Raw genomic sequence first — 27,951 nt, forward strand, 5'->3', positions numbered from 1 at the left:
GGTCATATACAATCTTGTTTATCAGTTACAAAATAATTATAAAATGAATGATGAAGAAAATAATCTCTAGCCATCTATGAGGACCATAAAAATATAACCAAATAACAATATAAATATCACTGTTGATCTACCATGTATCTTAAACTGCATATATGAATCTTAAATATAAACAGCTGTATATATTCACGTTTCAATGTTTATTAAAATAATGATCAAACTACATGTATTATATTCCAATTATAATTTCTTATAATTATAAAGAAATTTTAGTAAGTAGTTTGTGCATTTGGAATTTTTATTTACAAAAAGTTTTTAAAATACATAAGTGATAAAAAAATAAAATAAAAGCAAATTATTGCCAGTAACTAGAAATAAAGAAAATGACTACACTTTTGGATAATATTTTTCTATGTAGATGCATCTGAACAAAATTGCATTGTTGTTTAAACCCTATTTTTAATTTAAATTTGATATCACCATTTCCATGTTATTATATTTATTTTAAGGAACAATTTAAAGTAGCAACCCAGTTCTATAGTATAAAGCACTTTTCACATCCTTCAGTATAAGGAAATATTTAAAATCTTGATGAATTTTATAGATAACATTTTTCATTTTGAATAAAATGTCATGCACTCTGGTTAGTAATGTGTTTTTCAAATGCAGACAGACTTTTTTTAAAGGTGTCTTATTTGTCTTTTGCCAGTTCTGCCTGCAAAAGTTATTTTCTCATTTTATCATTTATTTCAGGGGTGATGTTCACACAAAGAAGTTTCCCTCTATATTCTTCTTAGCACTTTTGCTTCACCTGAACATTCCTGTGTATACTTTATATTTGTTAATGTGTAATTCATCACACCTGGAATATGTTAGAGATACAATGTGAGGTTAGCAAGTATCCTTGTCCACAGGTTGACATGGTGTCTTTACCACGTCATAAATCCTTACGTGTGTATGTGAATTTCATTTTGTGTCAGTGGAGTGATGATAGCTGCAGCTCAGGCCCTGGGTTTTTCTTCCTTTTCTATCTGTTTAGTTCAATGTGGCACTGATTTAAGGTGGTGGGCTTTTTTTTTCTTACACATCATAAAGCATTATTATTAAAGACTTACATTTCAGTTTACACACAAAGAGAACTCTTTCCTCTTGTTTTAGAGCAATGCAAGCTTCCCACAGCATGCACACACATGCAGCACACATAAGAAGGAGCAAGAAAAGTTGGTTTCCTCTTAGGACTCAGTAGCAATCACAGATGCAACATTCTGATCCTTTGAATTTTGTAACTTCTTTCTCCTTTCTGTAGAGGTTCCAGGGGATGTAAACAAGTCTTTAAATGGTTTCATAATAGTGACAGTTTTATTCATCCAGCCAAACTCCTAATTGTGAAATTCTTCATCTTCCAGGGGAGTTTGAAACTTATCTTTGAAAAGATCCCAACATGCAAATTCATAGCAGAAAACAGAAAACATCCTCCCCCCACCCCACACCCAATCGCTCATTAAAATGGAAATTCTCTATTTTCACCAGCGGGTGGCAACCTCAACATATACACATCCCAAGTTTTCAAGGGACCTGCTCAGCGGTGCAAAGGGGGAAACTGCTTCAAATGACTGACACCACAACTTTAGCAGCTGGCGCTGCTCTTTAATTGTGACTAAAAACAGAAAAGGCAAAACCTGAAGAAATAATCACAAGTAAAAGCACTCCACAACATGCAACAAAATTACCTCCACTAAATATGGAGTTTGGAAAATAAAAGCTATCTGTTAACAAGACCATTTCTCATGTGCTCCTAAATCCAGATTTCAGATAGGATTGTGATGAAAATTTACATCGTCTCTAGTAATTGTGTAAATTTTAACTACTGCAAAAAGCAAAATACAACATGACAAGGGAGATCATCATGAAGAGCAAAGAGCATATTTGAATTGTCAAGAAAATGCCCGAAGCCTTCAACCAAGGCAGCACTGTGGTTGAAAGTAGTGGAAGTTACCAGAGGGCTTGTAGGGCCAGATGTCTTTGTTGGAAAGACCTGAAAAGAACAGTGTGAAACAGCACTTATCACACATTTTAGAAGCAAAAATGAACATAAAAGTAAACTAATTGCTTGTTTGTGGGTTTCTTCAGAGCACATTTCTATAGTTCCAGACATCAGATCAGGAAAGACAGCAGTTTGGAGCACTTTCACAGACAGTTTGAGCTATATATTTATACACTCAGTCCCCAAACCAAATATAATCAACACATGACATTGGAGGTGGGGAGAGGCATAAGTGAACAATTCTCTTTCTTGCACTGGTCATTTAAAATGAACTAAATGACAATCTAAACCTATGTCCAGTGGGGCTCTGGAGTTAGGCTGTCTGGGTCCACACTATTCCTCACATCTCCCAAAGTATCTAGACCCTCTCATTTGCATCTCTGTCAGTCTCTTGTCACCCGTGCACTTCTGAAGGTGTGAAGTTCCATGCTTAAACCTAGGATTCAAACAATGAAGGATCAAACAGGGCTTCCATAAATTGGATATTTTTTTTCTTTATTTATAGAGTGCCAAATTCCTTGAGCTTTTCATATTGGCCTAGAACTTTGAGTAAATATTTATTAGAAGTTAATTTAATTGTGACTAGAGCTAATACAGGCCATCTACTCTCTTTAACATGATTTAAGTCATATTCATCAATCTAGGAAATATTAAAATTGCCTCAGATGGTGATGAATAAAATAATACACGATTGAGTGCCAACATGAGGCTTGCCGATGCCAAGAGCTTTAGTAGTTGGGAGTGAGTCGTTGTGGCAGACAGGACTGACCAGCTAACATTCACGGAGTGTTCACCAGGTGCCAGGCCCGTGCTCCAATGGTGAGCTCATTCCATTCTTGCAATAACCCTGTGAGTTAGATGCTATTATTATCTCTGCTTTGCACGTGAAGAAACTGAGACGTAGTGTAAACTTGCCCAGAAGAACACTGCGAGTTACTGGGGCAGTGTGGGTCGTGAACCCAAACAGCCTAAATCCGGAACGCTGCGTTTTACCCACTCTGCTATGCATTCATCCAGCACTGCTGCGGCCCCATCCATCTCCGTCAGGCCGGGGAAATCAGAGGTGTCTCATTTAGCTTAGTTCATGGTGGCTGCTTTCTGATCTGTGGGGACTGGCACTTCCCAGCTCCCTTTTAATGTGAAACCAGACAAACTGGCCCTAATCAAACAGTCTGAAGCTTTGTCACATCCTAGTCCACTGCAATCATGAGACTTGGGCTCACGGTGACAGGTTAGGGCTTGGTGAAAATGAGCAATGGAAATGTCAAAACAACCCATAATAGAAGATTTATAAAAAGACATGATATTGCAGTGCACTGTTTTGTTTTGTTTTTAATTCGGCAAGAGTAACACAGATAATTTAAGCCTATTTACATCTTTCTCATTCAAACAACACTCAGGACAGAAAGCATTCTGTGCAGAAAGTGCTGCAATAGAAACCCGAGCATTCGGAGGAGGGTGGCCAGATACTGCCTAAGATTCTTTTATTGGGACTTAAATTTTGAATTCTAAACACACAAGTCTATAGTGAGATAATTGTGGAAAGTTCTACAGAACAACAGAAGAAAATTATCTCGAAAGCAAAAGGATCCTCGAATTGAGATCCTTATATTAACTAAAGACCAATAACCTTAGATGTATGATAATGTTCATAATTTCAAGAAGAAAATGTTCTGAATGGTGATAAAGCAAAAGTACTTTCATGTATGGAAATAAAATGTCTGGTCCTTGTATACTGTTCAGGATGAGGAGGAGTAAAACAAGATTTGTGCACAAACATGTGAATAGCTCCAAAAAAATGAAGAGAACTACTATGAAAAAGTGATTTTATGTCCTCTGGTAAACAAACTTAAACATTTCTCTAGACAAGTGCTATATTTAAGGAGCCAAATTCTGCCTCAAAAGAACCCAGCTGGCCATGAAATATAATCTCTTTAGCTAGATGAGGAATAAACAAAGTTTAGTCCTTCATGGAGAACATGCAAGGAAGACAGAAAGCACATTGGCCTGTGATTTGTCCTGAGCAGGTGTCAGCAGGCTTGGTGCTGGCTGCCAAGTCTCTATTTATTCCCTCTCTCAAGGACAGGAAGGAGGATGCTAGTACCTTTAGGTCACTCTCACACACATGCCCAGAAGTAGATGTACTTTGAGGGAGCTAGGTTACATCTATAAGCAGAAACACGGTGGATTTTTTTTTTTTTTTAAGCCCTACGTGATTATGCTGCTCTGCAGAAAACATGCAGCTAGAACTTTCTCTCTGGGAAGCTCTCTTCCCACATCCCAGTTACTACCCTTGAACTTGACTTAGAGTTCTTAAGAATTTCCTTTTACAGTGTAAATACCCTTAAGGCAGACTGCACCTTACATTTATTATTGCAAAAACCTCTACCTCCCCTCCAAGAAGCTGAGTGCCAGATAGTATTACAGCCTAGTTACAATATTCTGCTCCTGTGGGAAACAACTCATTTCTGCGTGTTTGTCCTGGGGTGTGGGAGGAAGGGTGCTAGGGAAAAACCAAGGGTTGTTGGTTAGGAAAGCAAGCAACTGCTTATATCCTTGTAACTTGTTCAATCTCTCTATTTTTATCTGTGCTAAGATCTCCAAGGAAAGGTGTTGTGCATCAGTCTTAAAGCTAGACTGCTATATTACAATCATATTTTACATAATTTTATGTCACTCTAGGTCAGCAAACAAGAGTGAAATCTAATAAAATAAAATAAAAAAATTTAAGCAGTTTCTATATGCAGAATTTATAGGAAAAGTCCCGCTTTAAGCCTTTTAGCAAACAAGATGTTTGAACTTTTATTTACCTACTCATTACAGTCAAGTGTGCCAATGTAACTAAAGTTTAGCAGGCCTTCGTAATAAATAAAAACACTCAATTGCACTTGAATCAGTTAAGAAAACAACTATTTTTTTCTGTTTTACTCCATGTATTTATTTTTTCTGTTTGATCCTAAATAAAAGTTCTTACAGAAATGAACAGAAAAGATTAATGACCCAAAACTAGAGAGTTTTAAACATCTTATCATTTGATTATTTGTATAGTAGAACAGGTACCTTCAGATTCTACAACTGGATGCTACTACCCCCAAAACATAGTTTCTGTGTCTTCCAAACTCAATAATGCCTATGGGACATTTTTTGTTCTTAATTTCCAACATCTATCTCTCTTGTTTAAAATTTTATTTATTATTTTGTGTGTATGAGTGTTTTGCCTGAATGTAAGCACCTGTGTTGTGCAATGGCCGTGGAGGCCAGAAGAGGGTGTTGGATTCCCCTGGAACTGGAATTTCAGATAGTTGTTAGCCACCATGTGGGTGGTGGGAATGGAACCCTGGTCCTGCAAGAACAGCCAGTGTTCTTAATTGCTGAGACATCTCTCCAACATCTATCTCTTGCTTTTATAAATTCTATTGCACAAATTTCCTTGGAGAGCTATTTATCTACTCTTCAACTCTCAATTCTTTATGTATTGGGTGGCATGTCATCCTGTCCCTGATCAGTGAGAGTAAAACATCTACCAAGATTCTGAGTCAGGAACAACATGGCCCAAGTTGGTTTCCAGGATTTGTGTGAAAACTGCTAGAGACATTTTCTCCCTTTTCCCCTTTATTTGAACTTTGAAGAAGTTAGTCCTGGCCTAACCGAAGACTGACACTAATACAGGGATGAACAAACTAGAGAAAAGTGGCCCAAACTGACTGCTTTAGCACCATGACTATTCCTTTGTTCAGCATTTTGCATATCTGACGACAGCATACTTCTTGACTCTAAAAGCATTCCTTTCACACTTCGTGCTCAGAATTCTCTGAGGAGTACATCATGGTGCATCTGGGACTGCCTGTCATAACCTTATCCAAGTAAAGAGGGAACCTTATATTGGGTCATGACCCTATTACTTACATTGGCATCACACACTATGTAGTTGTACATCGACTTAAATTCAGATTCCAGACTTTTACTTCAAATGCTTTTGGAAGGATTGCTCCATGAAGCAGCACTAAAATGAAGTGTTTTTAGTGTGATAGCAGAAGCTAAAGGTTACCTGCCAGATGCCAGGCAATGCAATTAAAGGCAATAGAAACTGCCAAATAAATCCTTTTTAATACATCATCTCATTTGAAAGCTGGATGAGATTGGCAAAAATGACGCATGCTTATAAAGCACCACAGGCCCCTAAATGGATATCTGTCAAAAATCTTTGGCTCAGTTTCAAGAGAAGCTATTTAACTTCCAGAGCTATTTAATTCAATTAAGTAGAAAAAGAAAGTTTATGCTTGATAAGGACAAAACTCCAAGATTCTCCTGTGTATAGTGCCACAAGCACATTAAAAGAAGTTAGTCCTCTAGGAAGTATGTTTTCCCACATAGCACTATAAATGACTATGAATGGATAAGAGTGATCTGGAAGAGCTTTGTACCACAAATATGGCAAGTTAAATGCAAACCTGTTGAAGCCACAGACAGAAAATGTCATTGATTTCTTAAATTCATTAATATACAGGTACTAAATTTTATTTATAGATTTTTGGCTCTAAGATTTGGGCTAAATACATATGGCTTTCTTCCATACAATACCAGGGAAGAAAAGAGAGAGACAGAGAGTCAGAGAGAGACAGAGAGACTTAACAAGGGAGAAACTATGGATAGGAAGCTGTGGAGCTGTGAGGTATCCCTAAAAGGAAGACTGGCAGCCAGAGCAATTAGCCAAAATTATAGCCATAAACTTAGGAGGCACTCACTGTGTGGGAAGCCATCATAATTAAAAGTCATTACAAGCAGGAAATCTTTGTGACCTTTTTATCTGGAGTATGTCACAGTCACAGCTACTAGGTTAAGAAGTCAACACAGGCATCCTGAAAGAAGATACTACCCTTATTATAGCTATGTCTCATTGTATAAGAACTATATTATTCCCCACATAGAGTCAAATTGGATTCGATGTATGAGACTGCCACAGTCCAGCCATATGCAGAATTCTGTCATAGAGATAAATGTTCAAATAAGATTTAGCAACCCCATGGCAACATCGTGAAAGTTTGTCAATAAACTCAGTCTATTACCTTAGAAGGATGAACTTACACACAAGGAAGTAGGTTAATAGATAAGATTTAAAAGCATATTTATTACTATAGGAAAAATAAAGCAAAAAATTTAACAAAATATATAAAATAAGAACTAAGTACTTATGAAATAAGAACAAAAGGCAATACGAATAATAAACTTAAAGGTTTTAGATACATAAAACTTACTATGATACACATTTTAATTAGCACACTAAGTAACATATTAAATCTTCTGCAGAGTAAATTCATGGATTAGAGTACATTGCTGATGAATTCTTATAGATTTTAAATCAGATGTAATGAAGCATAATGAGAACATTTTAACAGTTTAGTAAGTACATTCAATTCTTATATCTGAGTTAAAATTTTTCCAGAAAGAGAGAGACAAAAGGTAATGGCTATCTTGTAAAAATAGAAGCAAAGAATTTCTAAGTACAAAATTGATGAGATTCCTTCAACCAGATGATAAACATACTAGGAAAAATCCAGAGTATAATTTCCAAACATGAGAATATGTTTTTTATTGCTCTTCTTCCTTTACAAATTTGGATTTTCCCCCATTCTACTTCATTTTCTTTTTTAAACAATATTTTATTTCTTATTTTAAATTTTGGGGGGTCTTTTTGAGACAGGGTCACCCTGTAGTCATAGCTTGCCTGGAACTCACTATGGAGACCAGGCTGGCCTTGAACTCACAGAGATCCACCTGCCTCTGCCTCCCGAGTGCTGGGATTAAAGGCATGTGCCACCATGCTCTGCTTATTTTTATGTGTGTGCGTGTATTGCCTGCAGGTGTGTATTGCCTGCTTGTGTGTAAATGCACCTGTGTCATGCAATGCCCTCAGAGGTCAGAAGAGGGCATCGGATCCCCTGGAACTGGAGTTAACAGACAGCTGTAACTGTATTATATGGGCGCTGGGAACTGAACTCCAGTCCTCTGCAAGAGCAGCCAGTGCTCTTAACTGCTGAGCCATTTCTCCAGCCCTACTTAATTTTCTTTAGAGACAGTACCATGACCAAGCACACAACAGGTAGCAGTGAACTTGGGGCTGAAGACATTGTGGGACTACTGGGATCAGCAATGGACTCAAGAAGGTGACAGTGGAGGGGGTGTTGAATAGACATGGGAAAAGGAAAGGGAGAAGCCATGGAGAGGAGACAGTGGAGCTAATGGCCAAAGAGAAAGCCACTGAGGTCATGAGATTAGAGACATGGAGAAGGATTTAGTAAAGATGAAAGAGAAGACAGGAAAGAAAGGGAGAGCAGAGAGGATGAGAAGGGAGGGGAGGGGAAGAGAGGGGAGGGGAGTTCAGAATTGCTAAAGATTAGCTGAACAAAACTACTAAAGTGATAACTAAACACATCTGAACCAGGACAAGAAAATAAATGTGTATGCACACACACACACACACACACACACACACACACCACATCTGAACCAGGACAAGAAAATAAATGTGTATGCACACACACACACACACACACACACCTGAACCTGTGGAGTGGATTTTAATACTGCCTAATATCCAGTTCTATTTTGGATATTATTATTATATAAAAAGAGGGTTTTGCTATGAAGAAAGATCCATTTAAATAATAAGTGTGATAGAGAATCATGTTTGTAATAGTCTCTCAAATTATTTTTTTAAATAGTAATAATGGGGGGAGGGGACTGGAGAGATGGCTCAGTGGTTAAGATCACTGGCTGTTCTTGCAGAGGACCTGGATTCAAATCCCAGCACCCACATGGCAACTAACAACCTTCTGTAACTCCAGTTGCAGGGGATCTAACACTCTCTTCTATCCTCTTCGGGCACTGCATGACATGGGTGCACTTACACACATGCAGGCATAACACTCATACACATAAAATAAAAATAGATAAAAAAATAAATAGCAAGAATGGGTAGTTGAGGAAAAGAGTTAATGAGGAGGAGTGAGGATACAAATTGATACAATTTGTGATTTAGGTAAAGGTAAATTACTAAATTTATTTGTATTTGAAGGAATGTAACTTTGGGAAAATAAAAATGCAGCCAAGTTTGTACAAAACACTGAAATCAGTACAGTTTCCTCCACAGAACTCAGACACTCTCCCACTCATTGTCCACCTTTGAAGTAAGTGCTAATAGAAAATTACCAGGTAGAATAGAAGGAAATGCAGTATGCAAGAAAGAATAGGGCCAGTAAATCATCACTGATACAGCTGTAGAATTACCAATCATCTAAAACTGTGTCCTCAATGACAAACTAGAATAATAGAGAAATTGAATTCGGTGAGGTGCTAGTTAGGTGTTCAGGTGAGCATAAAAGAAAAGAAAAAGGGGACAATGCAGAGACGAGTTTTTCTTTTTTGATTGTGTCCAGATAAAGATACTGATTACTTAAAATAAAGTTTAAGTGTGCATACTGAAAATGTGTGCCTGATGTGCATGTCTTTCATCCCAGCACTGGTACTGTAAACCTGCTTAAAAGCCTATGCTTTTGGAGGTCACAGGCCTGACAGGGAACCCTACTATTGATGTTTTGCTAAATGGACATGTAGCAAACAGCCTTCAAGGTATTTACATTTATACCTATAGGCTAGTGCTGATCTCAGCCTTGCTCAGAGAAACTTTTTTTGGCAGTGGGTAATGGTTAATTCAGAGACTCATATTGATTAAAGTGTTAAAAAATAAGTGACTGTTGAATGCTCAACCCCAACAAGATCCAGGGAACACCCTCCAGAATACAGAAAGATTGCAAAAATCAGAGAATGGGGAGGAGTGCTGTGAAATGCTGCCTTCTGCACATGACAGGGCCAGTGCAGTCATGAACTCATAGCAGCTATGGTTACCTGCATATGACCCTAAAAGAGAGAGAAGATGAGTGAGAGCGAGAGAGAGAGAGAGAGACAGAGAGAGAAAGAAAAGCAGAAATGAGAATAGAATAGTTGGGAAGATAAAGGGGGTAGGGAGATGACAAAAGGTAATTGGATGTGAATATAATCACAAGGCATTGTATATATGTAAGAGATTGTCAGAATTAAAAAAGGAAGGGAGAAAATTATTTTTAATGTGAATGCGAACCCGATGTGGTGGTTGCATGTCTTTAATCCTAGTACTGAAAAGCGAAGGCAGAAGGATACAGAGTTCAAGGTCATATTCAGTTATTTTGTGAACATTATGAGGGAACCCCAATGATTAATTAAAACCAGACTCTGCAGTTTTTATCCTGTAAACACCAAAGCATATGTTTATGTATCTTTTTTTTTTCTTTTTCTTTTTTTGGTCTTTTTGAGACAGGGTCTCCCTACAGCCCCAAATGGCCTGGAACTCACTATGTAGATCAGGCTGGCCTCAAACTCACAGAGATCCACCTGCTTCTGCCTCCCAAGTGCTGGGATTAAAGGCAAGTGTCACCATACCTCTGTAAGCTCAAGGCCAGCCTGGTCTACATAGTAAGACCCTGTCTCAAAAAAGAACAAATAAGAAAAAAGAAAGAAGAAAGGGAAGGGAAGGGAAGGGAAGGGAAGGGAAGGGAAGGGAAGGAAAAATGGACAGCTCCTGAGGAAGGAAAAACAAGAAGCTGACCTCTGACCAACTTCTATGCACATGCATATACACTTGCATATACACCTGCACACATTCAATTCACTTGCACACACATGAATGTGCACATACACATATGTACACACATAAAAAACACATAAGTAAATAAATTTCATCCTGACATTTTATTTAATGGATTAAATACATACTTTCTTGATGTTGTTTGAACTAGTCTTGACATCTTATTGGTTCTCTCATTAATAAATGGGTTAAATAAAGCTTTGTCATTTAACTATTTCTATGATAATTATAATTTTGCATTTTTAAAAGGTTTCCCTTAGCAATACAAAAATACTCTCCAAGATAAACAAATAAAGTAAGTCTGCATAGGGTTATCATTTCTAATGGACAAAATATCTACAAATTACCACATAAATTCATACTGTCTCAGCTCTAATCAAGTGGTGAAGACAAATTTAAGTCCCCATGCATTCCTGTAAGTCACTTGGTAATAGATGAAGGTCCTTAGTATCCCACAGAAGGACAAGAAAAAATGAGCTTTAGTTCCTCTATCTTATTTCCCAGTTTGGGTGAAAAGCATTAATATTAGAAAAAAACGAGGAAAACCTTTATTTTAGGCAACATATGAAATGAGAAAAATAGTAGGAATCCTAATAAATTGAATATTTAAGTTAGTAGACAGAAACAATTCTAATATCAGTAATTATAACAAATGTGAATGAGTAAAATATTCAAAATAGATGTAAATTAATCAAGCCCTTTTTACAAAAAAAATTTTTTTGAATGTTTTTAATTGACACAATATGCAAGTCAAACAAAAGGACATGGGCAGTTTTTTAAAAAGAGAATAAAAACACCAGGTAGATTCTAATTTAAAGAAAAAAACACCCATATGAAAAAAAAAGAAAAGAAAGATAAAGGAGGAAGAAAAGGGAAGGGCAGGAAAGGAAAGAGGTGGATTGCAGATATAGTTGAGAGAGTGATTTCCTATCATATACGAGGCCTTAAGATTGATCCCCAGAATGGCATAAACAAAGTGGCATAAGCATGCCTCTAATTTTATTATTTGGGAGGTAGAGGCAGGCAGACCAAGACGTCAAGGTCAGTTTTGACTATAGAGTTGGAACCCATCCTGAGCTATAAGAGATCCTTTCAGCAAAGGTAAAGAACTGGAGAGAGGGAAAAGGGCAGGAGGGAAGAAGAAAGAAACAACAGTTCAAGAAAGATATTTCATCATATGTCATAAAATATCAAGTCCTAATTAATATAACATTTATAAAGAGAAAACAAAGTTCCTAATTCCAAGAAATGCCAACTTCACAATTGTAGTAGGACTTTTTAAGGCACTGTCTCAAACAGAAACAGATTAAGCAGATTCAAATTGAGTACAGAAAAAAAGTATATATTATACATATAGTCTCTCTATACACACGCACACACACACACACACACACACACACACACACACACACACACAGACTGACTGACTGACTGACTGACTGACTGACTGACTGATTGACTGATGGGTCAATTGATTGATTTGAGTCAGCCACACCATGTAACTCCAGTTGACCTGGAACTTACTATGTAGACCAGGCTGGCCTAGAACTCATGGAAATTTATCTGCCTCTGCCTCCCAAGTGCTGTGATTAGAGGTGTGCCCCACCACACTCAGCTAAATATTTTAATATAAATAAGAATTTTGCTGGACATGGTGGCGCACACTTTTAATCCCTGCACTCGGGAGGCAGAGTCAGGTGGATCTCTGTGCGTTCAAGACCAGTCTGGTCTACATAGTGACTTCCAGGCCATCTGTGGCTACAGGGAGACCCTGTCTCAAAAAAAAAAATTTTTTTTTTATAACAACTAACCATGTGTTACCTACAAAGAAGTTCAACAAATTTTGAAAAACCTGCTAATCACAGCAGGCTCACAACACAATGAAACTGCATATGCAAAACCAAGAGGAAGTTTTTTTTTCATATTAAGAAATGGGAGCAATAAATGAACATTTTGAGTCTCAAAACTATTTATTAAATGGATAACGAATTCTGTAACTGGCTGGCATCTTCAAACTGAGGAAACAAGGACACATGATTTGCCCAAAATTCCAAAATCCAGAAAACCATGAAATCTGAAGTAATGTTTTAACTCACTTGGTAGCAATCAGTTAGTAGCAAAATCTGATGGTAACTAATTACAGACCATTTACAGTCTTTGTTCTATAAAATGTGAATATTCATGTTTGTGATACTACACATGCATACATACACACATACACACACACACATACACACACACTTTTGACTAAGAAGTGCTGCCCTGGGTACTCTAGATATAACATAAGCAATTCACATACAGTATACAAATTTATGTTGCCATTCTAAAATCTAAAAATGTTCAGAATCTTGAATACACATCAGGCCTCAAGCAACGATTTGTGTTAAGGAATTCTAGTCTAGAATACTATTTCTTCTATATTCTGAATGTAAGAAAAATAGGATAATTTAGAGGCGCTTTTTATCTCCAACATCTATTTTTCCATTGCCTCAAACCTCCCAATCAAGTATATTTCTATGTCAAGACACCAATTTTGTGACTATTATAAATAATGCAAACTCAAACTGTTTCATTTTTTCTTCTCTTTCTTTCATGCAGAAAATAATGGGATGCAAATATTTCCCCTCTCCTAAGGCAGAGTTTGAATATTAAGGAAAAGAACTAACATTTTGGTTGTTAATGATTCCGTTTCCAAGGGTGATGATCCATCAAACTTTATTGTGAAAAGAACAAAACATTTGAAGGAAAAAAAAAAAAAAAAACATGCTTGAGTGTAAGAGGAATAGAGGAAAATGGATTTTCCTTCCTTCTCTCCATCCTTGGCTGAAAAGTTAGAAAGAAATGAACACGTGGAAGAAGTTACCAGAGCTGCCCAGGAGCTTGGGAGCCCCCCCCCCCAAAAAAAAGCATAGTGAGGCTTGCTGTATAAAGGAACAAGTAGATGTGCCTAAGAACCACAGCCAAGATGTCCTCACAACATCCAGTGTCCAGGCATTAAAGGGATACAGAGAAAGCAGTCTTCACACTATATGTGCACCCCAGCTTATCTTGTCATTAGCTGTAAGAAAGGATTTAATTAAAATCCAGTTCTTGACTGGTGATATAGCTTAGTGGTAGAGTACTTGCCAATTTAAGACCCAGGTTACTAATCCCTGCCCCAGTGCTTTACCAACTGGTTTGGGGCAGTGACTATGTATTTTACATTGCGTGGTTTTGGAGGTTTCTTTGTGTACATATTTAGTAGATACTGGCTTGGTCTTGTCTGGGTATCACATAAGCCCAATCCCCATCCTATAACAATACTTCAGGACTCCTAAACCCAAGGTAAAAAAAAAAAAAGGTGATATTCTGAGCTTCTAATGTAGTGTTAATGATGGGGAAACCATTCCTTAAGCTGCTGCTACAGGGGAAGGGGACAGAACTCATAAGAGTTTATTTTGTTCATGTCCTAAAAGACTTTCTTGCATTTGGAAGATTTGGAATGTGATAATTCATGCTTCCATTACTTCTTTACTGATACATAGTATCTGAAGTATGGACAATTTTAGTTGCTGAACTAAAGGTCAGACTTGTAAATAAAAAGTAAAACACACACACACTACTAAGACAGCAAGTTCTGTCATCTTAGAGTACTTTTTAGAATGAATGCCTTTATGCTTAAAGCCTGGAGAAAGAAGCAAGCTCTTGTTTTCCCTACTTTTCATGGATTATCATCTACCATTAAGATTTTCCTAACATCCATCTACATTTGAATTTTCTTCTAAGTTTTTAAAAAGTTAAAGGAATGGCTCTCATATAAATATGAACTGAGAGACTGGGGAGATGGCTCCAGTGGGTAAAAAGTTTGTTGATCAACGATGAGGATCTAAGTTTGATTCTCAACCATCACATAAAAGCCAGGCATAGTAACATGAGCCTGTAACTCTAGCTCTGGGGAGGCAGAAACAGGAGGTTCCCTGGCACTCCCTGGTGGGTCTATTTAGTTGATGAATACAGTTCAGTGAAAAATCTTGTCTCAAAAAAATAAGTTGGAAAGCGAATCAAGAAGACACAAGACATTGAGCGTGCACACACACACACACACACACACACACACACAAACTGAATATACAGTTATTCATATTGTTACCTTTTTCTAGAAACCAACCTTATACAGAGTTGTAAAACAACTTAAAGACCAAGTTGCATGAATCCATAGCTTAGTAATCCTCCCAAAGTCTAATGTTGAAGATGTATAGTAATCTTCTTTGCCTACTCAAAGTCTTAAATTTTCCCTTACAAATATAATTTGTGTACAGTCTTTAAACTGTCAAAGCTAATTCTGCAATTCTATAAGTCTAGCTGAAGGTTCTTTTCTAAAGGAAATATCCATCATTCTTGTGGATTATAAAAAAATAAGGCTTTTTGACAATTGTCAAAGTATTAATGACAAGGAGTAGGCAGAAATGATAATTCTCTGCTCTGATACTTAGCAGCTAGACTTACAGTCTGCAAAAACTCAGGAAAACACAGAGTAAAAAATATTTTTGTCAATCATTGTTTTTTAATAAACCCCACTTCTTTTTTTTTTTTTTAACATGTTTGAGTGTTTTGCCTGCAGTATGTAAGTACGTCTCTGGGTGCATGTTCATGAAGGTCAGAAGAGATGATCAGATCCCCCTGGAGTTGGAGTTATGGATGGTTGTTAGCTGCTGTGTAAGTGCTGGAAACTGAATCTGGGTTCTCTGCAAGAGCGGTCAGTGCACTTAACGATCCATCTTTCTAGCCCTAGTCATTGCTTTTTAAATAACATTCAGCAAAAGAAATGTCCTGATAGTAATGAATATCAATATCAATATATATCTTTATATGCACTTTTTTAAATCATTTTGAGACAGGGTCTCCCTGTAGCCCCAGCTATGGGGCTATGTAGACCAGGCTGGTCTTGAACTCACAAGAGATTCACCTGTCTCTGCCTCCCAAGTGGTGACACTAAAGGTGTGTACCACCATGCCCAGCCTATATGTTTTTTTTTAATATACAGACTTTTGAATAGAACTAGAGGCAATAGAAAAAGTCTATCAAATATCAAGAAGAGTTACATAGAGAAAACACAGCAGGTACTTCAAACTTCAGTAGCAGGATTTTAAGAAGAGCCACACTATCCAAACTGTCATTCTTTAATGTAAGATAATGATATAATCAAACACTAATGGCAGTTGGCATATTAACTACAGGTAAAAATATTGGTACAGAAAGGTTTTGTTTTAACATATAATACATCATATATATTTGGGTCCCCTATATAGAGCATAATGAGTTAAGTCATCAAAAACTTACATAAAATTTACAGTATTGATTTATATTTTGGAGAGCTCCCATTAGGATTCATTTGATGGTAAGTCTTTTAGTCAAAATAAAACTCATTTAAAGTACCATGAAATACATGATTTTTTCTTTTCATGTGTGTGTGGTATACATGCATGTGTGTACACATGTTCACATGTGTATAGGTACACAGGGGCATGTGGAAGCCCAAAGTTGATATTGAGACTCTTCAATGATCTTCCACCTTATTCTCTGAAACGGGGTTTCATCTTTTTCTTCTAAGGCTAGAATTACAGGCTGGCTGCTAAGTCCACCAAGCATTTATGTGAATTCTGGGAATCCAAAATCTAGTTCTCTCGCTTGTATGGCAAGCATTTTAACTACTAAGCCATCTTCCCAGCCTAAATATATTATTTAAAAAATATTACTAACATAACAGAATTATATTACAGTGTTAACTGGAGACTTTCATTGCTGTTATTGCTGCTGTTCCTACTGACTTATTTTTTGAGACAAGGTCCCATGTATCCCGGCTGACTTTGAACTTACTATATAGCCAAGAATGACCTTGAATCCTCCTACTTCTCACTGGGATTAATGGTTTTCACTAACATCCTCAATTTTTATTTGGTGCTGGGAATTGAACCCATGACTTTGTACACGCTAGGCAAGAACGCTACCAACTGAGCTACAACCCTGGTCCCAAATTTATATTGATTACTTTTTTTGTTGTTTTAATTTTGATATTTGTGTGTGTGTGTGTGTGTGTGTGTGTGTGTGTGTGTGTGTGGTGATACTGGTATATGTTAGGCAAGAGTTCTACTATTATAGTCCCATGACACATCTCTTATAGTCAATGGACTTTATAATCTTCTTTCTGTGATTCCTAGAAAAATTGCAAGCTTACAGCTGTGAATGGAGAAAGGTCATATTTGGTCACTTATCCTTAGGCCTTAAGCATGGTTCATTGTGTTTTAACATTATTTGAAATATGTCTGTATAAAAGAAATATCTCTATGTGGGCAATCTTCACAGAAAATTTTAATTGTGCTAGAATTCTTGACTCTTAGCTGGTGAGAGACTTCAATCAGACCTTCTTCAGTCAGAGAAGGGCACATTTCTCTTCCCAAACCCTCTCAATTTTCCCTCTCTTTCTAACTTGCCTTGGATACACACAGAACGCAGACCAACAGCTGCTTAGGGCTGAGTTAGGAATGGAAGATTCACAATAAATGGGTCACAACAAACTTTAGGGGGTGATGGAAATATTTTGAAACAGCTGTGATAATAGTGCACAAGACATAAATTTTACTAAGATTTATCAATTTGTACACATATACTGGACTAATTTATGCTTTAAAAGAACTTAAACTGTGATTTGAGTTCCACAAAAGAAATAGAATTTGAAGTTTGAGTTCAATTAAGTTTATGATCTGTTGAAGGAAAAAAAAAAGAGTGGAGGTATGGTTCAGTGTACAGTGTTTGCCTAGAATGCCCAGGGCCCTGGGTTCAATTTCCAGCACCATTAAATTAATTAATTAAAAAATAAGAACATAACTTTTGGAAACTATAACAGAATGCAAAATGCAGCACAACACTGATAAAATACAGTAATTAATCAACATAGTTTGAAAAATTACTGAACTTATTTTTAAGAATAAAACTCCACCACCAAGGGGCTGGAGAGATGGCTCAGCAGTTAAGAGCACTGACTGCTCTTGCAGAGGACCCGGGTTTGATTCCCAGCACCCACGTGGTGGCTATGAACTGTCCTTAACCCCAGTTCCAGGGGAATCTGAAGCCCTCTTCTGACCTCCATAGCATTGCACAACACAGGTGCATTCACATACATGCAGACAATACACTCATACACATAAAATAAAAATAATAAAAAACTCTCTCTCTCTCTCTCTCTCTCAGAACATTTGAAACTGTGGAGTCCAGAATTCCATGAAGCAAGTTGGAACTGCTAACAGACAAGGAAAAATAAATGTCAGTAATCAATAAAATGATAGGAAATCTAAGTAAAGATATAAAAATTATAAAAGAGAAACTAAAGAATTCTCATACTTGGGTTGGAGAGATGATTCAATTGGTAAAATGCTTGCTGTGTAAGCAAGAAGACTTGAGTTCAGATTCCCAGAACCCACATAAAAAGCTAGGTGTGGTGGTGCACGCTTGTAATCATAGCCCTAGGAGATGATGACAGAAGACTTCCTGGGGTTTGCTGGCCAGTCAGTCAAGTCAATCGGTGAGCTGCAGGTTCAGTGATAGACTCTGTCTCAAATAATAAGATGGAGAGAGATAGAGAAAGATGCTTGACATTGATCTCTGATCTGTACATGTACATGCACAGGCACACATACTTGTATACACATATGTTCTCACATACAGAGAGAGGGAGAGAGAGAGAGAGAATTCTAAAACTTTACATAAAATCTCTGTAGTTGGAAAAAAATCACCAAACATGCTTAGTTATAAAACAGAAGTAAGGAAGTAGTAAATTTGATGATAAAACAATAGAAATATTAATATGTAGCAGTATATACCTGTAACCCCAGCACTCAGGAGACTGAGGCAGGAGGAACACAACTATGAGGCTAGCCTGAGCTATGTAGCAAGACTCTAAATAAATGAGGTAGGGGGAAGTAGTTCAATTTCCCAATCTAAAGAACAAACCAAAAGAAAAAAAAAAAAGAGGAATAACCCAAATGAAGCTTCAGAAACTCAGAGTATCTGGAACAATGCTACAGGATTTAGGTATGTTTAACTGGATTTCAGGATGAGAAGAAAGAATATGGCAGAAAAAAATACTTGAAAAAAGTTTCCAAACATTTGGTAAAAGTCAAAATATATAGTCAATAGAGGCTTTTTGAATCCCAAGCCTGATAAATATTTTAAAAACTATGAGCTGACAGTTTCAAAAACTATCTGCTGAAAGCCAAAGTAGAAGAGAAAATCTTAAAAGCAGACAGAAAAGAAAGTAAACAAGCATAAGGATACAGGGGAACAAAGATTCAAATCAGATTTCACGTTTGAAAAAATGGAAGACAGAATTTCATGACTTCAAAGTGCTGAGAGAAAAAAAAAAGCATCAATGCAGAATTCCATATGCAGTCAATATGTCCATATGTTAAGAAAAAGGGGAAAATGACAAGGTTTTTAAATACAACTACAAACATTTGCTTTCTAGCAGATCTGTTGAAATGCTGAATGAAATTCTTCAGCCTGAAGAGAAATGATTCCAGATGAAAACTTGAGTTCTTCAGGAGTGAAGATACTCAGAAATGTAGACATCTGGTTAAATATAAAATAGCATTTTACCATTTAATCCCCTAAAATACATCTAAGTGTTTATGTCAAAAATTATAATGCCTATAACCCAAGCACTCAGGAGGTTGAGGCAGGAGAATTGCCATGAGTTCAAGGCCAGCCTAGTTTACACAATGAATTCCAGGAAAGCTTGGATTATACAGTAAGACTCTCAAATAACAAAAATCAGATGTAAAAATATAATTCTTGTAGACTTATAGTGTATGCAAATGTAAGACATATGATAATTGCCCCTATACAGGAAAGGGGAGAGGATAACAATCCAATATGGTGGCAAAGTTTCTATATTTTATATGTCCTGGGAAATTATTAACTTTAACTTGAGGGTGAAAGATTAGATGCATACATAAACTCCCAGAGTAGTAACTTGCCTAGAATTATAAACTTTTAAAAAGCAAGGCTTTTGCCTTATTTATGTCTATCCTAAATTTTTTACTCCATGGTAGTGAATTTAGAAGGACTGAATATATGCCATAAACTAATGTTTGTTAAGTTTAGAATTAACTTCTTTCATTGACATTGCTCACAGCCAAGTTGCGATTTGAGTCAAGGCAATATTTGATAGAAAAGTCATAAAAATGTAGTAGCAGTAGAGGTAGAGGTAGAGGTATTTTTAGAAAAAATAAGGTCACAGGTCTCATTCCCTGAATCATCAAAGGATAATCAACTCATATTTTTTTCTTAGTCTTTTTGAGACAGGGTCTCCAGTTAACCTAGAACTCACTATGTACACCAATCTGGCCCCGAACTCACAGAGATCCACCTGCCGCTGTCTCCCAAGCACTGGTAAAAGGCATGTACCAACACACCTGGTCTTCAACTCATTTTTTAAAAGCATGGGTTTGTTTCAGAGTGCCCAGACTCAGGGTTTGAGTTTCACTGATTTTCTATGTGAATTTATTTATGAATTAAGCAAGATGATGTTTTATAAAAACCCAGTATACATAGCAGCTAAGAAGATTAGAGAAAAATGGTGTACATTGCTAACTGTAGCAGTGGGCACAAAGAGAGTGCTCAATTTATGTAGGCTGCATTTACTGAAGTATTGCATTTGACAGTATTTCGTACAAGCTCTTTAAAAATCTGTAATCCATGCTAATCAAATATATCAATTCTGTATTTGTTAGAATTTATTTTTTCTAAGCTTAATGGATCACTATGTTATATAGTGTTACCTTTGTTTTTTATCAGCAAATAAAAGCAAGATTAACATTACTATCTCATCCTATGATCTAACAGCAACACAGATCAACAATTCCTTTGAAAAACACTTAGAATTTGTAATGCCACGAATTTGAGAAAGTTGTAGCTGTCTTATGTAACCAGTGTAGAGGAATTAATCAAACATACTGCTAATTCTTCTATCATACAGATAAATATTCCCAGAAAGCAAGATCAATAAAGTCTTTAAGTTCCCACAGGTCTGCATCAGTCAGATGTTGTCACAAAGTAAGCTTGCTATTACAACATGTAACAACTTTTTCTCAGATTTTAACTTTTCCTAATTGCAAATAAGGGATTGCAGACCTATACCGGTGAACATTTAAAATACACTTTTCATGAGCCTAGCATGTTCTAAATGCTTTACAAATTAACATTCTGGCCCACAACAAGCCCATCATATTAGATAGACACTGAGGAAACTGAGGCAAAAAGAGGTTAGGGAATTTACCCAAAGATATTATCCATGCCTAATGAGGTATAAAATCAAGATTCTGGTCCAGACCTTGTTCCTCGGCCACCTTGCTATACCACCTCTCTGAAATCTAATTTAAGTCCTAATTATCTATAATGCAACACATTTAAAGGTCATCTCAAATAACAATTTCTAAGTCCTGCAGGATATCAGTCAGCTTCTGGTCGAAGGGCCCATTAAAGCTGTGTAACAGCCCCCCTGCTCTGTGTGCCCTCTTGCACAGTGAACAGAAATAGAAAAGCTCACAAAGTCCCAATATGTACAATATACACCAATATGTACCAATCACCACATTGTTTTTCTCTGCCATGCTGGCAGTGAAAGAAATAGCAGGGGGTGAGAAATTGGTGGAGGAGGTGAGCAGGATGGAAAATAACATGTGAAAAGCAATTGAATCCCAAGTGGGTAGTCTTTCTCGTTCTCATGTGTTCATTTTATTCTCTTGGGAGGACAGGGTGGCAGGTTGTCTGGGCTTGACTAGAAGTCACATGGCATCGAGTCTCCTGGCCCTCCATTTGAGAAGTTACATAAAAGTCACTTTAGAATGCTGGTTATTGATTTAGAACATTTCTCACCTCTGAGTCACTCAGGTATTGAATACAACTTGCAAAGCTTTACCAGAATTTTCTCTCTCTTAAATTCAACTACAAATATACACTGGCTTCTTCCTTTGAGGTTTCAGTGGTAACTGTAGCAAATCATTACTTCTTCTTTTAAAATCAAGTTATCAGCATCTTCCAATTTCATTTTCTCTATATGTATATAACAATCATATTCTGTCCAAATACCTCTGTTTAGGAATTAGCTCTGCGGTGCTGGACATTGTAGATGAAAATGTATTTCTTAAAATGAGATGTTTTCCCTGTTAGTCAAGATGACAAGGTTTTCGTTGAGTCCCTTGCCACCTTTGAATATATTCAAATCTAGGCTGTGTCTAGAAGGTTCAAAATCATTTTAATCATATGTCTATATTCCTTCTGGAAAAAAGAAATCTGCCTGATTTTATATTCTTGTCTTCCCATTCTCGTTTCATGGTCCAGGCCCCCAGGTAATCACAGCTTTGGCTCTTACATTCGAAAAACAAGTTTTGTAAGATTAGATTTTATTCTACTTGGTGAACTGCAAAACTGAATTTATGATATCCAAAGCAGATCGAGAAGATAAAGAAATCGAAGAAGTAAAGGGTATAAGAACTTACTTTATTCTAAAACAATAGAAAAGCTAAGTTAAATTGTGTGTGTGTAGAAGGATCTGAAAATAAATGAGAACATAAAAATAAGTGAAATGTCTCCATTTCCCACCCCTGGACACCACCAAGAAAAACTCAGGGAAAAAAAGCAGTAGCTTAAGAGCAAATGGATAAAAGTAGAAAAGGATAAAACTCCATGGATGAAATTTTCAAATAACTTAGTAGCCCCTATTATCTCCCTCCCCAAGGGCAGAAGGGCCATTACTGCCACCGTGGGAGAGTGAAATATTCTCCTCATTGCAGAATCGAACCAATCTACCTCCCTCTCATATGGGCGATCACAGCAAGGGTAAGTAGACTAAGTGAATCGGGGAAGAGATTGCCTGCAGGGCTGTCTGCAGACAAGGCGAGAAAGCTAGCTCTTCTCTCCGTTTTACCAGGGCAATCACATTAAGGTAAGAGAAACTTTCAATCAACTCAGAAAGAAAGCTTGTTATCCCGGAAGTCTTTTTTCACCTGGTTACAATTAAACATTCCAGGACAAGAGGAAGGAAACCCACATCAGAAAACAACAGTAGATTAGGCACCCTGATAGATGTTTTTAGACATTCTGTGACTTGGGTAACTACTTTTCTCATTAGACTGATGAAACTAAAACCAAAAGCTGCTAAGTGATAAGGTGAGATTCAGCCTGTAAATCTAAGCACATGCATGCCCTTCACAATACCTTTGGGCAAGCTCTCCCTGACAGAGTCCCCTTTTGCCTTTATTCTAAAAACTACCACCATGATCAGGCTCACGCTTATCTGAATCAGGCATTTTTCCAAACTGTAACATCCCACTTCCCCTCAGAGACTCCTCTTCAATCAACTATTTTCCCTGAAGAAAAGGGCAACTAGAAGGACACTTGGCACTAGGACCCAGCAGAATCAGGGCAAAGGCACTGCACTCTTTTTAAAATGTGCTTTTGGAAATGGAGGGAATGGATGTTGTTTTTCTTGATAATACAGATGAAACCGGACAGTTTGGATTCAGAGCTATTCTAGGTCACCCCTCAAAGTGTAACTGTGTACCCAAGTGTCAGTCATAGCCAAGAATGCCTAAACTCCAGGCCTCCTCAGAGACTGTTGCTCAACAAGGATCTGGGATCCATCTGGGGATGGGGAGTGTGGAAATGGATAATGAACAAGCCCTAAGTCCTTTCCTCTAGTTTCTTCATTGGCCTTTGTCACATGCCAGATGTTATTATAACATGCATGGGAAAAATTAAAATTAGCATGGGATATGTGAAACTGCACATTACATATGTTTCCCAACAGTTCAGAGGTCAGCCAGACATAAGTCACAGTATAGTTTAATTTTACCTACACAGTTTGTCTACCACAGTTTACACAATCTAAGGTACCCATTTATTCATTTTTTTAATAGAAAACAAGTTGCTGAAGGCTAACAAGAATCCGGAATCCAAGGAGAATTGTATGGAGAGTATTTGTGGATATTTCATCTGGGTTATAAAGAGGCAAGATGAAGTCTCCTTACCACCAAGAACTTTTCAGGACCAGAATGTTTTCAGATCTCTAATTGTGACACCTTTCCATGTCTGAAACTGAACAGTCCTTCCCACTGTATCAGTAGTAGATAGCAGGCAGGTCGTTTTCTTCTTGTCTCTGGTATTACTCAATTTTGTTAAATTCTCTACCTCCTGAGAATACTTGTAACTTCTATTACTGCCTATATATATATATATATTTTTTTTTTTTTAAAGCTGTACTTATGGGGCTGGAGAGATGGCTCAGTGGTTAAGAACACTGACTGTTCTTGCAGAGGACCTGGGTTTGAATTCTAACTGTCCATGACTCTATGTCCAGGGGATCCAGCAGCCTCTTCTGTCCTCTGTGGGCATTGCATGACATGGGTACACTTATCTACATGCAGCCAATACATGCTCACACATAAAATAAAAATAATAAATATAATATTTTTTAAAAAGCTGTACTTATGAACCTTGTGTTTTATTTCATAAATTACATCTCACTAGAACAAAGGTTAAAAGTAAGATTCTTCTATGCCCTGTGCATAAAAGATGACAGTTTTTCCTAAGCCTGAGAGATGACAGTGGATGGACCTTAAATGATTAGACTTAGTACACAGTGACTAATGAGAAATTGGGAACATGAGAAGTTCTAGACCAGCATAACTTGAGATGCATTAACAGTTAAAGAATGTTTATTTAACTCTGCTGATTTCACATTCACCAACTAAGCTTCAGGTTATAATCCAACATCTTACGTTCAATTATCTACACAGGGAGAATGAACTGGTCATAGACAATAATTCTTTGGGTAGCAAGACAATTATATTTCCCATTAAAAATTAATATATTTGCACTCAATTTTAGACATCGACCTTGTAAGTTTGATGTACATGAGTCTGTCACCGTAAAATGTAGCCATTCTTCTGTGGTGACAAAAACTTCAGCGTTTCAAGCCTAGACAAGCTCAGAGCCAGATCATTTGCTGGGATAAATTCACCCAGGGAAAGCCCCCTTGCAGGGTTCTGTGAGGTGTTGAGAAAGCCAGCTGCTGGCCTGGCCCTGATGACATCCTGCTCACAGTCAGGGTCTGTCTTGACATTTCCACTGCTTCTGAGCAACAGTGTTAACCATGGCACCCCATTAATTGCTGCCATCCTAGTCAGCCTTATGCATAAGAATTTACCACACACAGAACATATTGTTCACATCTAATTGGGGTGAAAATTCACTTTTGTGGTTTCCCACCCCACCTTATGTTAATTGTCATATTTATTTAAAAAAAATTAAAAGTCAAGAAAGTCAGTAATCCATCAGTCTCCATCCTCTTGCCATGAAGATGATGAGCTAATACGTACAAGATAACTTCTTTAAAACATATTCTGGACTTTTGGGTGTTTTCAAGTTTATAATCTATGTTTGCTTTTGTTGGTTTTGATGAGGAAATATAGGATTATTTTCCCTGTGCATGTTTTTTCTGTCTTGAACATCTGAAAACAAATTTATAAATTCATCAAGGTAGACTACTGTAAATATATTTGATTCATGTTCACTGGTGTTATCTTGAGGACCATTTGCTTTTTCCTTTCTGAAGAAAAGTGAGAGCTATACTTTACAAACAATGGTAATGTTATTTCATGACAGTCAGAAGGTGGAGGCTCTGTCCTGTCAGTTTCCAGATAGATTTTACATTAAATCAGTTGGTATTTATTGAGTCCTTATTATGCACACTTAGCACACAGGAATCATCAAGTTTATACTCATGAGAATGTTGCATTTGAAGTAGGTTCTTATATGTTTATTTGAAATTATTTTGAGACAGAAACAAAGGAAGGTCATTCTCCCCCCACCCCCAGGTTGCTACCATTAAAGTACTTGGATCTTTTTTTTTTTTTTTTAAATAAGAAATAACATCTATAAGCCTCAGTTTTAACAATATAGTGGGTGAAGGACACTTAAAAGTTAACTTAAACATATTGGTCACAGAAGTCCTTTGTAGAACCATTGGTCGAGAATAGCCTTTGAAACCAAATATTGAAGAGATTTCTGTTGCTATTCATACACACAAAGTTCTGTGGAAATAAAGCATGCTTCTATTGCTGAAAACTACAAGCAACATTCCTGTATAAACCACTCTATTCAAATCTGTCAATAAAATCTTAGTGGTAGCCACTTGGGAGGTTGAGGCAGGAGAATTGCAAGTTTAAGGTCTATCTGGGTTACTAAGTTCAAGGCAAGCTTGGGCTACTTAGTGAAACTGCTTCAAACATAAAAAAGTAAACAAACAAACCAAAAAACAAAACAACAACCAAAACCCAGAACATGGACCTATAGCTCCATGGTAAACAATGTGTCTAGCATTTGCAAGGCCCTGTGTTCAATCTTCAGTAATCTCCATTGATCTTAACTCAATATTTATCTGGTTTCATAAAATCCTTCAATAATTCCAAAATGTGTGAAAGGGAGAAGAAAAAATATGCCACATCAATAATAACTGTTGTGGACAACAAAAGGGAATGATTTTCTAATATCTTGTGTTAGCTCAGTGTTCACAGTTTCTATGCTGTAGAGGGTGGTGTGTCTTTGGAATTGAGTGGAAGAATGCAGAACCACAAATGTTTCAGTGTCCTGAGGATGCATTTTCAGGATGCCTTGGCAAAGGAATGAGTGAAGAGAAGATAAATTTTTCTAGGTTCAGTGCATAGACAGTGCCAAGAGTTATCATTTTCTCCCAGGTGTGTGATAGAGTCCCTGTAAGAATTGAAGACACAGTGTGACTGATTTGGGACAACAATGAAAGTCTCACTGGCTGAGTTTAGAGGCTTAGGTACATTTTTCTTGGTTCTATTTCCTTCCTTCCTTCCTTCCTTCCTTCCTTCCTTCCTTCCTTCCTTCCTTCCTTTGGTATAAGGCTTTTAATCTCACTCCATTACCTTATCTCAATATCTACTTATTTAGTCTCATAAAATCTCTCTCAATAATTCCAAAATGAACTTTCTTCTCTAGTCTCTGTGGCTTAATAGATAGAAGGTATTCATCATTAGTAATTTTATTTCTTAGTCGCACTCTAACTTACTCTTAGCATATAACATCCCCTGTTTGTATAGGAAAGTATTTGGAGAACAATTCAAGGCACCTGACTTGAATTCACCTCAACCCACTGGGTGCTACTCTTCCACACAGTGAGACTCAGCAATGACAAGAGCAAAATCAATGGCTGACATGTACAGCAGTGTCAACAGAACAGCAGAATCGTGGCCAGCCTGTTCTAGTCTGCTGTGCTGCCAGGGACCCTGCCTCCTGATCTTCAGAGTGCATCCTCCCCGTTCCCACAGTAAACCCCATGTCTGCTTTTTTGAGAGCACCTGACAGATTTCAAAACAATTTTCATTTTTGTTCAAGGCAATCAATGGTCTTCTACTGCCTACTTTGTACCATGAGTCAGCACTTGTGTATATATTTTCCTTAATTTTTATACCTAATTTTTATCTCACTCATAGGCTTTTTAAGTTACCCCAAAAGTATTAATAATGAATATTAACTACTAAAATTAACAGTAATAAACTAATGAGGAATTCCATAGAAAATATAAACCACAGAGGAATGTAAAAGTGAGTTACAGAACCAGACATGATAGCTAAAGGACTTTACCACAGAGCAGTATATCAGGACTCGAACAAGACTTACCTGTTGGTCTGTTTACTACTCCTACCAGAACAAGCTTCCTTCTTATTCATGTGATTTTTTTAAAAAGTTAAGACTAAACTATGCATTACCTTCTCAGGTAATATTCAAGAGACTATAATACGCATTCAAACAAGGAGCCCTAAGAGCATTACAGAGTACTCTAACAAAACAATAGAGCTGCATCTGTCATTTTAGGATATCATCCTGCAGAGCTAATGGAACACAGGAAATAATTCCCAAGAATGTGCCAAAGAAAGTAATTTCCCATAAGAACCCAAGAAATATTCTGCTATAATGATGACTGCAATAACTGATATACTAGTCATAAGCTTTCATTTATCATGAGCTTTATAGAGTTATTTCCATACTGAACAGAATTTTTTTTCTCAGTTTGTTCCATGAGACAGCTGCAATATCTAATGTTCCAGGATTAACTAAAAGATATCATGTTGGATTCAGAGCAACTATTTGCATAAGTATAGTGGGT

At 37.0% G+C, this 27,951-nt stretch overlaps 1 long non-coding RNA gene across 4 annotated transcripts in view; it reads right to left on the bottom strand.

Moving 5' to 3' along the window:
• Positions 1-391: 391 nt before the first annotated feature.
• Positions 392-27,951, bottom strand: part of LOC103725220 — a 48,067-nt gene continuing 20,507 nt past the window's right edge. For 2 of the 4 annotated variants that reach the window (XR_003847680.1, XR_003847678.1), the window contains one exon: positions 392-2,477. This is a non-coding gene — a long non-coding RNA (uncharacterized LOC103725220). Of the gene's footprint in view, positions 2,478-25,634; positions 26,529-27,951 lie in introns of those variants that run through there. The other 2 variants (XR_003847679.1, XR_003847681.1) reach the window with 2 other exon arrangements.

This window comes from Nannospalax galili, unplaced genomic scaffold, assembly GCF_000622305.1.
Source record: "Nannospalax galili isolate Female #2095 unplaced genomic scaffold, S.galili_v1.0 scaffold85, whole genome shotgun sequence".
Taxonomy (NCBI): domain Eukaryota; kingdom Metazoa; phylum Chordata; class Mammalia; order Rodentia; family Spalacidae; genus Nannospalax; species Nannospalax galili.